Genomic DNA, 14,620 nt, shown 5'->3' on the forward strand with positions numbered 1-14,620 from the left:
AATTGAAAATGACAAGTTGCTAATACTTGTTGTGTATGTAGATGATATTATCTTTGGCAGCAATGAAGAAGCTATGAGTCAAAGATTTGCCTTGGTAATGCAGAAAGAATTCGAAATGTCCCTGCTAGGAGAACTGACATACTTTCTTGGATTGCAAATCCAACAAAATGAAGACGGTACCTTCTTGTCTCAAACCAAGTACCTCAAGCAAATTTTGAAGAAGTATGGCATGAAAGATTCAAAATCAGTATGTACCCCCATGGTTACAGGATGCAGTCTTAGTGCGAATGATGAATCAGCAGTAGTTCATCAACCAACCTACAAATCTATGATTGGAAGTCTACTTTATTTGACAGGTACCCGACCAGACATCATGCATGCAGTGGGAATAGTTGGAAGGTTTCAGGCCAATCCTAAGGAAACTCATCTTCAGGCAGTTAAGAGAATCTTCAAATATCCTCAAGGTACTCAAAACTATGGCTTATGGTATCCTAGAAACATAGATCTCACACTCCATGCTTACACAGATGCATATTGGGCCGGAAGTGTGGATGACAGGAAAAGCACAAGTGGTGGTGCTTTCTTTATGGGTTCCAGATTAGTATCATGGTTCAGCAAGAAACATAGTTCAATTGCCTTATCTACAGTTGAAGCAGAATATGTGGCTATTGCATCTTGTTGCACTCAACTTCTTTGGATGATGCAGACCTTGCAGGATTTTCAAATCACTTGTGCTCCACCTATCTCCATCTTATGTGATAATACAAGTGCAATCAACATTTCAAAGAACCCAGTCATGCACTCAAAAACCAAGCACATACCGATCAAGTATCATTTTCTCAGGGAACAAGTGCTTGAACAAAAGGTCAAGTTGGAATATGTTTCTTCTAAGGAACAAGTGGTTGATATATTTACCAAACCATTGCCCAGGGAGACTTTTGAATACCTCAGGAAAAAGCTGGGGGTTGTCGACGCATCATCCTGTTGTTAATTCTTAGATTGGTGCTTGTACGCGAGGTTCTTATGGGGTATACACGTACAAGGTTCAGGGGGAGCATAATTCATTGTTGGCATTATAGTATTACAGAAGGAGTATGTTGGTAGATGAACTGTAAATAAGGCATGTAACATATTTGATTTCAGTAGGAGAAAACAAGGCAGCCGACGAACCTCGGTAAGTTCTTGATTGTCTCAATATCCATGGCAATAAAGGTGCCGAGTTCAATTAATGGCACCAGCTGAAGGGAAAAATAGGGCGGTCTCTGTATTATACGTAGCCAGAATAGCTCAACTTTCTGTCATAAAGAACATGGTGTCGCCAATTGCTGTGGAATGAAATGGTTGCCAGAAAACTCTAAAGTTGATGTCACTTTCAGAATCTGGTTCATACTCAGGCGGAACAGGTTCTCAGGGGGAGAAATCAGGAGGAGCAAGCTCTTAGGGGGAGAAATAGTCAGGAGAAGCAGATATCCACCCTTTTCCCTTGATGTCAAAGGGGGAGAGTGCTTTTTGGTTAGTGTTGTTGCCATCAAGTCCAAAGGGGGAGATTGTTGGCATTATGGCATTATGGACATGTGTTGAACTTGATGGAAACCCTCTCACAGACGGACATCTCTCTTATATACATCTTGATGGGGACAAGAAGAGCCAAGAGGAGCTAAGAGGAGAAGAGGGGCCATTTACATATGCTTTATCAGAACCATTGAGCCATTGGGAGCTTATCGGAGCAATAAAGGCTCATTATCATATATATGCTTATCGGGAGGTATCGGGCTTATTAAAACCCATATATGCATGCATTAATATTATTGGGAGTGGTTTGGGTGCGTAAAACCCATATACATATGCTTTATTCAATAAGCAATAGGATGTATCCATTTTCCCCTTTCGGCGGATATATCCCAGTTACATGAGTATTAATATATATCTCGGCATATATCGGCGCATCGCTAATTGGGAGTTCAACCTTGTGCCACCGCCCAATCCTCCGATTGCGATATCATATGGACCCGATGGCATTTCAAATATGGTTTATAATAATATCAAATCCGTTGTATATCGCGAGGTATATAGGGTCGCCCACCTCAAATCCTCTGATTGCGATAACTCCGCGGACCCGATGGCAGTGTTAAAACTGGTTTATAACAATATCGCATCCACAGTATGTCGCAATGTATATAGGGTCGTCCACCCCAATCCTCCGATTGCGATAAGAGGTGGCGGACTTGGTGGGAACTTTAAAGGGACTTTATAATATATCACATCCATCGTACAGTTTATAAAAGCCTCCCTCTTCAAATCGCTGATAGCAATGAAAAGAGCGGACCCGATATATATAAAAAGGAGGTTTAATGGGCATGTCGCATTCGATCCATCTGATTGAAAGTCAGAAATAAGCCATGACACGGGCATGCGTTGTTAGTGATAAGGAGTGGACCCGATATATTATTGTTATGGGTACATAATGTTTAAAGTCCACCTTTTTTTGTTTGGACTTGTTTTTTCGTTTTTCCGCTATCATCAGTCAAAGAAAGCGAGCCTCAGGATTTCGGATCCTCTGCTTTCGACTCATGGTTTTATCAAAAGCATAACTATATAAGAAGAAAAGAGATCCTTTGGCAAGGAATCGATTATGAATTGAAGATCTTAAGCGAGAATTGATTGGCATTCTTGTGATCAGTTAAGGAGCAATTATTGAACCTAAATCAAGGAGAATGCACGCAGAACAAAGCAAAGGATCGCAGGCTTGAAGTTCAGACATTTCTTCGAGAGAAATTACATTGCTTCGGGTGTATTGTAGTTCAGTAAGTAGCATAAGAGCAGCCAACCGCAGGGTTTTTTTTAAGCAACAGTCATTCTTTAACTCTGATATAGCCTCCTCTGCTGTTCGCTAAAGGGTTCTGGGTGCACATATTGGGTTTGTCTTGTGTCTAGCCTCCGGGTGCACTGTTATATGTATATCCTTTGCATTGTGTTCTGATTTTGGCATAAACAACCTCTGCTTTATTGGGTGGCCAGATCAAATATTTATTTATATTTGATCTAGTGCTTGGGTTGGCACTTGGGTGTTTTTGAAAGATCTGTTGTATAAAGAAAATATATATTGATCTGATGCTTGGGTAATTCTAAAGTATTGTTTATACTTGATGACCATTTGATCTTCTTGGATCCAGTCTGAAAATTAATGAAACGTGGTCCTTGAACAAAGTAGGGGGTTTTAGCTCCCTTCCAGGAGAGACTGAAAACGAGAGAGGGTTGTAGCTCTCTGCAGGTTGTAGCCTGCGTACTGGTAAAGGACTGCACCAGTACAATTTCATTATAAAATAAATTCTATTTGAAATAAGATAGAGACATATTGCAGCAGGTGGTTTTCACCCACATTGGGTTTCCACCTTATATCTGGTGTTCCGTTGTGTGACAATCTATTTTAACTGTTCTTGTTCATCATTTTATGGTGCTGACATACAAGTTAATTATCAATTTCGGAAGAATAATTTAAAGCATAAATCTGGATGGTTTATTGAAAAGAAATTAATAATACTGATTCACCCCCCCTCTCAGTATTATTTCCAACATGTCACTTTAGAGGGATCTATTTTCAATTCACCTCCCCCTACTATATGACCCAAATAATTTAGAGAGGTTTTGCCAAATTCACATTTGGAGAGTTTAACATAAAGTTTTTCTCTTTTCAAAACATCTAATGTCTGCTTAACATGCTTTAAATGTTCTTCCCACGTTTTGCTAAAAATAAGAATGTCATCCAGATACACAATAACAAAATCATCAAGAAAAGGTCTGAGTACATCATTCATTAATCTCATGAAAGTAGCAGGGGCATTGGTCAAGCCAAAAGGCATAACCAGCCATTCATACAATCCCTGCTTTGTTTTAAAAGCAGTCTTCCATGCATCTTGCTCTGCAACTCTGACCTGATGGTATCCACTGTGCAAATCTAGCTTGGTGAAATAAACAGCTTCCTTTAGTTGATCTAAAATATCATCTATGCAAGGAAGGGGATAACGATTTTTTATTGTTATCTTATTCAGTGCTCGATAATCAATGCACATTCTCCACAAGCCATCCTTATTTCTCACCAAAACGATTGGTGACCCACATGGTGATGTGCTAGGCCTGATGAACCCTTTCTCGAGCAACTCCTGCACCTGCTTCTTGATTTCAGCATTCTCTAAAGCAGATAACCTGTACATCCTAGTGTTAGGAAAAGGAACATCTTGCTGCAAAATAATATCATGTACTATTCCCTTTTTGGGTGGCAGACCTTGAGGTTATTGAAACAAGATATCATACTCTGAAACAATCTTTTCTATATCAACTTTCTGATCAGAATTATAGCCCTCAAATACATTGGTTTTATCAGTTTTCTTTTCCTTTACAACCATTAGTAAGAACTGTTTGCATGAATTTATCATTCTTTTCATCTGTCCTAAGTTTATGAGAGTATAATTATTCTTGAGCTTATGATCTCTTACAAATTATTCGATTCCATCTTTAACAAGTAGATACTTTTTCTCGGCTCTATAGAAAATAGCCTTTTTATCATACAAGTAAGGACTTCCTAAAACAATTCCACATATATCCAAAGGAATTACATCTAACTCAACCTCATCTACAAATGCTGACCCAAAAGAAAACTTGAGTTTGCACTATCTAGTCACTTGTAGTTGTGCTTTATCATTCAGCCATCCTAATGGGTAAGGATTCTTATGAGGTGTAGTTGCTAATCCCAATTTATTTTCAATTGCTTCAGAAATCAGATTTACTTGTGAGCCACTATCAAACAAAGTATCAATCTTTTGATTTTTGGAAACAACTCGAATATGGAAAAGCTCATGCCTTTTTCTCTCATGGTCTTCATCAATAACAGATTGAGCAGAATTACTAGTAGATGCTTCAGAATTCTTACCTTTTATACCCGTGGCTACAATGATTGTTTCATCTCCCAAGTTTGACCCCAAATCTTTCTGAATAGTTGCAGCAATCTTCTTCTTCTTGCCCTCGGATTTCTTAGGTCTCAACTCTGGATGCAAAATCCAACAGTGCTCATCATCATGCCCCCCATTTTTACAGTGAGTGCATGCGGCTTTTCCTTTCTGTGTAGTGTTAGCCTTCCTTGCTTTCCACTTCTGCTTTCTTTTCTCCTTGCTCTTGCTTACAGTGGGTTGGGATGGTCCCCCAACTTCTGGATTTCCATTCTTTCCTCTAGCTTCAAGATGAGTAGCTTGTACAGATACCTCATCTATACTAGTGGGATTAAACATGAGGATGGTATGCCTCATGTAGTTGTGTAGACCACCAATGTACTTCAAAAGAGTTTCTAGTGATTCTAATGAAATACCCAACATCAATGCTCTCTTTCTGAACTCTTGAGTATACCCTTGTACACTTTGCCCTTTCAACTGCCAAAGAGTTTGCCAACTCATCATGGCTTGTTGCATGTAGGCCAATGGATAGAATTGCTTTTTGATTGCAGTAACAAACTCACTCCAGACAGAGATGGTCTTACCATGCTTCCTCATATCAGCTTGGGTTTTTCCTTCCCACCAAACCAAGGCAGTGCCACCTAGGCAAAGTCTTGCCAGCTGAATCTTGCTCTTGTCTGAGTCTATATTTTGTACTCTGCAATACACATCAATTTGTCTAATCCAATTGTCCAACTTTTCAGCATTTAGCTCTCCATCATATATATGAAAATCAAATTTAACATCTAACTTAATCAAAGATGCCTTAATGCATAGGGCTACTAGGAGGTGTAGGGAAGCTTTCTTCTTTCCCCTTTCCTTTGGAGTGGTCATGGGAATGAGATTCATCTTCTTCTTTATCTTGCTTAGAGCCTGATGAATCTTCACCCTTATGCTTTCTAAAGCCCCTATACATTTCTTCTACCATAGACTTTATAGCTAGGAAACTTTCTAGGAATTGAGGGTCTGGCCCTATAGAACCTTCTTCTGACATTGTCTTTCGAGAATAGAATCTCCCAATTTTAGGATTAATTTCCACCAACTCTCCTTCTCCTAATTTGAGCTTTGATCTAGTGAGCATCCACAGCTAAACCAACACAAGCTTGTCTAACCTTACAGCCTAGAGCTCTGATTCCACTTGATCTGATAATCACCATATGAATGACCTCAGTGAAAGATTTATTAAACAAAAGGTATTACAGACCCATGTGCTGGTGTGTGTGTTCTGTGTTATTGAAACAACGGATCGATTAGATTGCCAATACACAGAAAATAAATGGAAAGACAGCAGAGAAATACAGTAAGCAACACAAAGACACAAACAATTTTTAATAAGGAGTTCACCCTATTCTCCAGGGCTACGTCTCTGGTCCAGCTTCAGTGGTGGCCTTGTTTTATTGTGTCTTTCAATAGAGAAATTACAATGCAGGGACTCAATATGACTTCTCCTGAAGCAGATTTTGCTTGGCAGGGTGGTTCTTGGATTCCCCAAGCCACTTGGAGTACACAGACTCTTGTTCTTCCTACCAACTCTATGACCCTCGATCTACAGTGGGAAGAGCCAACTGTGATGCTCAATCCTGATAGATTCCTCTATGGGAAGGCTTTATTCTTCAAGCTCTCTGGTGCTCGATGCTGCCTGCGGTCAGCTCGGCCCTATGTCTCCTCTGCTTGGCTTTACTGCTCTCTGTGCTCAGTCTCCTCTCAGGGTTCACTGTTCACTGTCTCTCTTGGTCGCTTGGACTCTTCACTCTCTCTCTTGATCTCTTTCCGGATGTCTCTGTTCATGGCTTTAGCCATTCGACCTCCATGCCTGTTTGGTTCCTCTCCCGCCTTCCTCGATTCACCTACTGCCTGTGTGCTTGGTATTCCCTATTTGGTGTCAGCATGAATGCTCAGGAAGTAGCCACATGTCCTCATTGGAAAAGCGCCAGCCTACTCGTCGATTTTTTTCTTAGTGGATATGTTCTTTCTCCACCGTGGTGGTTAACGGATTCCAAATCCCCTTAAATCGCGGCTTAATTCCCTGTCAATTCTACTTTGTCTATTGGATGTAATCTCAGCTGTCCAATCTACGCCCCTCCAAATCCAACGTCATTCACACATTGAGCATGGTTGACTTGCTCGACCGATAACACGTGATCACGACAGTTTTTATCCCACCTCCGCTGCCATGCATCGATCGCTGAGTGTGATCGCTCTACTTTCTCCAAAACCGCTTACTGTTCAAGGGTGCCCCGATCAATACCACCAGTTTCCAAGTTGCGGGTCCTGCCTTTGTACTTTAGTGCCTTTACCTTTTTCTGCTCGCGGTCCTCTAGTTCCCCCACGCGACCGAGTGCTTAAGGCTCCTCCTTTTCGACCCTATTTTCCTAGCGATGCACGTTAGCGCACGCTAACGCGCATCGAAAATCAGCTCCTTTTCCTGATTTGGGGCTCCCAGATGCTATTTTGACCTCCTGCGCAGTCTCCATTGGCCTCGGTCAGCGTGCTTTGACCGAGGTCCTCGTCATTCCATGTCGGCTACCATGGCCACTCATTCAGGGTGTTTTCAATTGCTATTTTAGATTCTGCACGGATTTGTCGTCCTGATTCAGTCATGGTTCTTTTTCGGTCATTTATGGATCTGATTCGAATCATGTTGGTAGGTTAAAACCTCAAGATTCTTCCTCCTTTGTATGGTTTTCTTTCTTCTTGGTCTTCTTCCTCTGAAAAATCTCTCTTTTCTTCCTCCATTATGTGTTTTCTTTCCTGTTGCTTGAAACCCTAGGGATTAGGAAATAGGAGTGGGAATGGGGTAGGAAAAATTTAGGGAGTGGAGGAAGGGATTAGGGATATTAGGGAAGTGATAGGGGAGTGAAATTTATATGGGATTTAGGATTTGATATCTAATTACAGGTATGTAGTATGGCTGCCTAGGGATTTTGTTGCCTAGGACTTAGGGTTTAAGGGAGAATGCACTTGGGATATGGATTTAGCAATTCAAGGGTAGGGATGGAGTTTATTGTGATGTGGGAAGGGTAGTAGGGTCTTGGGAATAGTTCTTAGCGGTGTAGGAAAAAAGCTAGGGTTTTCAAGGCTTTAGAATTCCCAATTACACATAATGAACTTCATATCATGAATGATGACTTTGAGAGGTGTAAGGAGGGATGAACAAGGTTGTACTTACTTGATAAGAGGCTTAGAAACCATGTATTGAATGTTAGGAACCTTTTTTTGCAATTTGAGAGCTTGTGGGAAAAATTTGACTAGTGTGCAACGCCCTTAGTGTGCGTAGGACCTTCAGCCCGTGCGCAATGCCTTAAGCCCATGCGCAACACCTTCAGTCTGTGTGCAATGCCTGCAGCCCATGCGCAATGCCTACCTCTGTTTTGCTAATTTCACCCAAAATCATGAGGAATGGTGCTTTGGGGTTTTCTCAAGCAATGATAGGAGGCAAATGGAGTTGGGTTAGATGCTAGGAAGGCTAAATTGATCATTATCTTTAAAAACGAACTTTCTAATGTTTTTCTTCTACTTTTTTAAATGGTTGCTAATTTCCTTTCTGACTTTCTTCTTTGCAGGTGGATGATGCTAGAGTGTTGGCACTCTTCACATTTGATTTTTCTTTGGATGGAGTTGGCACATATTTTTCTTAGTTGACAACTCAAGAATAGTAACTTATTACATATAATGAACATAAAATTACTTAAATTAGAAAAAATGTTACGTCTCTGTTGTTTGAAATAAAATTACAATCTGAAATAGAACTGATGCTTGGAATAAAAATTAGAACTTGGGAAAACATAGTCACATGTTTACCAATCCTCTTTAAATGACAAAAGGATATTATTTTTCTCTCTCATACTTTTTTCTAGCTTTATTCATGAAATGGAGTATTATTGGACCTTGAAAGAATGAAACCTAGTGACCTAATGGGACCTTGAATGAGGAGACTCCATGTGGACTTGACTGACACAAAAAATGTATGCTTAGTAAGACACAAGAAGGTGGGCCAACAAATATTAATTTTTGAGAGAGACTAGTGATTTTGACATAGGGCTACCATTAGTGAGTAAATTTTTGAATGACGACGTAGGTGGAATGACAAAATTTTTAGCATGGGACCCTAATATGATATAAAATAGGAGTTTTGATCACTGATGGAAGTATGAAAATACTAACTCTAACACTCTGCACCAGTGCTCACATTACTAGACCTACAACAACCATTTGAGATTGAGACAGACACCTCGGACTATGCTATTGGTGAAGTTCTTACTCAACAGGGGCATCCAATGTCTTACCACAGTGAGACACTTTCATACATAGTCTGAAAGTATCCCTCTTATGAAAAAGAAATGTATTCCATTGTGTAGGTCTATCATCAATGAAAGCATTACATTCTGAGGAAGGAAACGATCATCCACATAGACCATCGACCCCTACAGTTCATATTGACAAAAGGGAAGTTGTAGAATGATCACCATCAGAAATGGTCCACGTACCTGTAACAGTTCCATTTGAACATTAAGTACAAGAAGGTCAACACCAATAATGTTTCAAACTACCTTAGCCGACCAATAGTCATGGCGCTGATCATTGTGCTTGACTCTTGTGGGCATGAGATTTTGGGGTGGCCGCATCTTTACTAGAGAGATCTGTTAGAGTCGGTCTTTTCATCCCTCCGTCAGCGATCAAAATCACTTTTGTTGCATTTCATTTTTAGGTGTCTCATTCAGTCCAGTCATTTGCATTCCATTAGGAGCATCGATTTTCTGACGGAACGGTCTTGTCACTCATCTCCCTCATGTCATGTATTTGCTGGTCCGTGTCTATACATCAAAATCAATTTTAAAGTCATTCACAGTCCTATTTGGTCTCTTGGTCAGAAAAAGGGTCATTTTAGTCATTAGGTCTAGGGTTTCATCTTCAAAAAGTCTAATAATGTCCACAGGCACATGAGGGAGGTTCAAAATCAGTTTTCATTGCAAAATTTCATCGTCAATATGTTTGACAACGATTCTTCTTCAAAACTCTATTTTGAAGAAGAAATCATCAAATTTATGGTTTTTAATAAATATGTAATTTTTAAAGTTTTTCAGTCATGAGGTACTTCAGGCATAGCCCTGGTCATCCTTTGTTGAAATTACATGCCAATCATCCCTGCAAAAATTGCCAAAAGGTTCATCATTTCAGTCAAAAATCAAAGGAAACAACGAAAGCAGAGTTTGAAAATAAAGTCATTTTAAAAACCATTGGAAAAAGGGGTTTTATGAGCCAAAAATCTAAAAGCTCCTTGTTTATAAGCCGTTTCTTCATTTCAAGAGTTCATTTGCAAAGTGGAAACAAGGAAAACATACTTTGGGGTGAGCAAATCAAAGTTGGAGAAAATCAATCAAAAACCAGAGGCACGGCGCACTGGGCAAGAGGCGAGGCGCATATAGCCGGCGCGGTGCACTGGGCATCAAATTCTAGTTCATTTTTACACAGGTGCGGCACATAGGAGGGGCGTGGCGCATTGGGCATGCTGTGAGGCGCATACAACTGAGAAGCTCGAAACTTGCCAAAGCTTGCCCCAAATAACCCGAAACTTGTGGATTATCTTTCGTTCAAGTAGCTTAACCTTCTGTCACTGCTTTTCATCTAAATTTGATGGTGTTTGTTGCATGGTGAAGTGTGTTAGGGAAAGCAAACCCTATCTCTTCAAAATTTGCAAAGGAGATTGCTATTAGGGTTTTGTATTTGGCTGTTTTGCTCATCACTCCCTTATTTCATATTTTCCTTGCTCTCATTATTCCCCAAATTCACATACCCCTAATCCCAAGTTCCCTTTCCCAAAATCCCAAATGCACCAAACCCGAGTCTCATGCTTAAAATTCCCAAACCCTAATGGCTATCCCAAGAGCTTCATGTCACCATTAGGTAGAATGTACCATCATTCAGAGGGTTGTCATCATCATTCCAAGTTTCACTGGTTCATTTTATGCCTTGTTCATGCTTCAGTTGTGCCTAGGTAAAGTTCGTTTCCCTCTCCTAGGGTTTTGAAGGCAATTTCTCTTGGATGGTCAAATCATCGGTAAAACTTGTATCCTGATGTTCATACACAATCCCCTATCCTTAATGTACCTTATTAAACACTTCCCATCACTGAGATCCCCCAAATTCCTCATTTTCGCACAAACCCTAGTTTCTTGCTACAACTTGACAATTTTCAAGGCTAGGCCTGTGTTTTTCCTTTTTGGACCCCTTCCCCTCACTCAATATTTGAAATTCCACTTTCCCCTGTGTCCTAACATCCCTCCCTACTTCTCAAAATTTCTTCAAGAATTTAGAAGCCCCCTATCCCCTTCATTTCGCTTCATTTCAACAAATCCCCTGTTCCACACATTAGGATAGGTTTTACTCAAATGATGTTTCTGAGCAAGAAAAGATGAATTCAGGAAAAATGAGAGATTTTTTTGTCCACAATAGGCCAAGTAAGAAAAACCTCCTTCACTTTTTACACAGCTGTCATAGTTTTAGAGAAATGTCAAAAATACAGTTGCCTCAGGAGAATTGATGCACCTCTGAAGTGGCCTTGGGAAAATCAAATTTTCTCCTAGCTTGGTTGGTCAAATGACTTTCTTGTTGAGTCAAATGATAATTAGACACAAAAATATTTCCAATGAGCTATCATGAGCTCAATTTGGAGTCGAGAAAGATCTTCACAAGTTGACTGCAACAACACTCTGCCCTGAGGCAGCCTCCTTTGGCACATTTTGACCAGTCTTGGGAGATTTGACTTTTGACAGGGAAAATGAACTCCAAATTGAAAAATTCAAGTTGGGTTGGAAAGTAGACTCAATAATTTTTCACAAATGCTATCTCGTGCCCAATTTGGACCACAGGAAGGTCCTCAAAACTGGTCTGCAAAAAGGCACTACGCACAGAAATTTTTAACAGAGGGTTTTCCTCCCTATGCGCCCGCCATGTGGTGCTTGCTTTTGCTAGAGGGTTCCAAATCACAAAAAATTTGCATTTCTGTATTTTTCATAAAACATTATGTTTTCTTGTTCATGGCCAAGAAATTTGGGCAGGTTTTGAGCCCTCAAAAGGTCAAAACACACTCAAAAATGACCTCCCTGCCCCTATTTTGACATACAGGAAGCAGTCTTGGGAGATTGGATTTTTGGAGGGGAAAATAGACACCAACTCCATAAATTCCACTTGGGTTGGAAAGTAGACAGGTAGGGATTTCCAACGAGCTATCATGAGCCCAATTTTGACTTCGCGAAGTGCCTCAAAATCAGCTCCAAAGTGGCGTGATGCATAGAGAATTTGGGCGCGGCGCATAGAGAAATTTGGCCTCATTTTCACTCTTCAGCTCAGAAATTTGCCCAGTTTTGACCAGTTTTGCTTTTTGATGTTACTCTTGATCTTTCATAATGTAATTTGATAACCATGTTGTAATATTGGCACATTTATACTTTTTCTAGAGGATTCATTCACTAAAAGTGAAAATTAAATGAATGAATCAGTTTCCTAGCATATAGGGGCAAGTTGTTTGATTGCCTAGATTTCAGTTCCTTGTTTAGAATTGGTTCAAACAGCTCCTAGAATGATGAGTTCGACCCCTAGAGGCATGGGAAGGAGTTAGTCTTGTCTATATCATGTAATTTCTCAGTCATTTTCAGGGTTGGATACTTGGGATTGCTTGGCACTTCATTGTACATTTCATTTCTGCAATTTTGGCAAAGGAAAGACCAGGGTTTTGCAGCACTTGTTGGGATCCATGTGGCTCTATGTTTTGATGGTGTTTTTATATAATTAATTGTAAGTTTAATGATGTTTATGTGTATCACTTTCCCTTCTCTTTTCTTCTGAAATTAAAAAAATGAGTGATTGAGGTAGAATTCATTGGACTGTTGTGCTTTGCCTTGAAATTTTGTTTAATTTTACATGTTTTCATCTATTTGAGAAGGACTCTTGAGACTTTCTTGCCCTCCTTAGCCCCTCACCGGTCTGATCCATCCATTCATTCAATCCAAAGCATCAAAACTATTGCCTACCTTGCCCCAACTGGAACTCTGCGAAAATTTGGCCTCATTCCCGGACCCAAATTTGCCTTTCCCTTTTTCCAACAAAAACCCCTAAAAATCAAATCAAAACCTTGCACTTCATACCTAGCCTAAGATTAGTTGTTAAATCAGTCATCTCAAGCCCCATCCGATTATCTTTTGCTGAGATTGATGCAGAGAGAGCCCTCTCCTATCCTTGTAGGGCTAGCTACGAGGCTGAGCGTGGTTTGATGTGGACCTAGAACCTTGCCTTTTCAGCCTGAGGCAAATCTAGCCTCTAACATAGTGGTGACCATACTGGGGAAGAAAAATGGTTTGCTTGTTAGTGTTATTTGTTTTATAAGCTACAGATAGAGCGTGAAGTTATGCCAGGTAGCCTTCGAAATGCTCTTGCTTTGCATTAGCGCAAGTAGATAAACTCGGCTTCAGTCAATCTCTGGTCTAGCTTGTGAACGTGACACTTGACTTGTGAATTACCCCCAGTACATCCAATCGTTCTAGAATTTGGGTGATGAGTCTAGAATTCGATAGGCTGAAATCATTCACCTGGCGACTTCATTCACTGAAAAATCCAGAGATCAATGCTTCATGGTGACTCCACTGCAGGAAGATTAGTAGCTTTAAGATTTTCAATATGGAACGGGTTGCAAGAAGATACGCTCCTATGAGCTGAGATCACATCCCAGGTTTTCCGAATAAAATGCCCAAGGTGGATTGGCTTCAGAACTTGCCTATGTTCAGAAATGTGGAAGGTAATGACGCTACTCTTCATTTGGTGAAATTTCACATTCATGTGCATAAATTAAAGATCGTTTTTCCTTAAGATTGTTTGATGAAAATGTTTATGGCTACTCTTGAAGATGAAGCCCGATCTTGGTATGAAAGTTTGCCACCTGCTTCCATTTATTGTCTAAAAGATTTTCATACAATATTCATTGAAAGGTATAAAGAATCTTGTCCATCCTTAATATTAGTGCATAATTGTTGTGAAAACGTTAATAGTTTCATTGAAGATCTTAAGAATTTTTATGGAGATAATGAATTGATGGGCGGAGAAATCATGGAAGCATTGTATGAAAGTTCGTTTTAGCAGCACACAGAAATATTAGTGGATACTTATCAAGATCAACAGGTTGAAGATTTCCATATGGCTGAAAATGATGAAAGAAGAAGTTTCATTTCAGATCTGGTTGAAATAAAGGATGATGCGTAGGAAAATGATGTTCCAATCTAAGATAGTGATGACGATAAATCAGATCGAGAGACAGATTGTGATGAGGAAAAACATGTTGTTCTGGATCTCATAAAAGAGAGTTTCATTGTTGAGGCTGCCTCAAATGAAGAAAACAAAGTTACAGACCTAAATGCTCTCATCCCACTGGAACTAGATCTTCACGAGGAGGTAGTTCATTCCCTCTATGAAAAAATGGACAAGATCTTTGCTCAAGTAAGTGAAAAAGTTTCATTGGATGAATCATTGGTAGATGATAGAAATGTCATGTTTGAGTATCAAGAAACATCCGAAGTTTCTTTTCTTATGATTGATGAATGTAATGAGGAACATGATAATCTGGCTGTTATATCATATGAAGATGATAA

The sequence above is a fragment of the Pinus tabuliformis genome, chromosome 4_1 (assembly GCF_031772625.1).
Source record: "Pinus tabuliformis cultivar Carrire ecotype Pingquan chromosome 4_1, CPIR1, whole genome shotgun sequence".
Taxonomy (NCBI): domain Eukaryota; kingdom Viridiplantae; phylum Streptophyta; class Pinopsida; order Pinales; family Pinaceae; genus Pinus; species Pinus tabuliformis.